The sequence below is a fragment of the Galeopterus variegatus genome, unplaced genomic scaffold, assembly GCF_000696425.1.
Source record: "Galeopterus variegatus unplaced genomic scaffold, G_variegatus-3.0.2 Scaffold13193, whole genome shotgun sequence".
NCBI classification, from domain to species: Eukaryota; Metazoa; Chordata; class Mammalia; order Dermoptera; family Cynocephalidae; genus Galeopterus; species Galeopterus variegatus.
Window position 1 is genome coordinate 18257 of NW_007739304.1, and position 952 is coordinate 19208.

The 952-nt window shown below is 32.5% G+C and overlaps 1 protein-coding gene across 1 annotated transcript in view; it reads left to right on the forward strand.

The window, feature by feature from the left end:
• LOC103581498 (DNA excision repair protein ERCC-6-like 2) overlaps positions 1 to 952 on the forward strand; it is a gene marked incomplete at both ends in the record, with an annotated part of 16462 nt that overhangs the window by 6966 nt on the left and 8544 nt on the right. The gene's annotated exons all lie outside the window — the stretch shown is intronic.

Consider the following 952-nt stretch of genomic DNA (forward strand, 5'->3'; position numbering starts at 1 on the left):
TGCACCAGTGAACTGCTGCCATCAGTGTGCTCAGCACCGTACTCCACACTAAGTATATTATCTCGAACATGTATTTTTATTAAATTCTTGCTTTAGGGATTTTTTAAAGTCCGAAATGTTATAATGGATTTGTTTTCCTTAATATCTGACTTGATCTTTTAAAAAATATGATTTATTATGGCATAAACTCTGTTAGGAAATGGAAAAGATCCTGGATGTGTTGTGAGGAGACCTGGGGCACCTCTCCTATGACGGAATTGTGTGACCTTAGATATGTTATTTGCCATGGGGTGCATCCATTTCCTGATATAAAAAGATCAAGGGTTGGAGCTAGGTCAGTATGTCTTTCCAGTTTAAAAAAGCTTTGGTTCACTCTCCCAAGTTCCATAAAGTCATAGGCCAAATCATGCCCATTCCCCAAATCATTGATTTGTTTCTTTCTTAATTTTCATTTGGAAAATTATTAAGTGTTTTCCTTTTCCCTCAGTATCATGTTCTATTATTATTAAGTTATTTTAGATAAAAGTCATAACTAATACTGAATGGAACATAAATAGTCCAGTGGTAATTTTATAACAGCTAAAAATCAAAGGGTTAATGGTGTGTAACTTTACTTTGGCGTTATATCTCATATGGTAATATGATTATTATTGTCGGCCACAATACCAATGCCTCAACTTTTTATACAACTATTATGCTTTAATCAGTACAAATAAAGCTTTTTATGGTACTTTTGTGTTTTTTAAGTATGAAGAAATGAGAAAACATTTTATTTTACTTGAAACTGTTAAACGAGTATTTTGTTGGATTTAATTTATATGTTTTATAACAAAACTAGACTGTGCTCATTGTTGAATTCATTTATTTAGAAATACTCATTCGGCCCCTGTGTTCTTTGCTAGGAGCTTGAGCTATGCAGGTGAGGCATAGCTACAAGTAAAAAAAAAAAAAA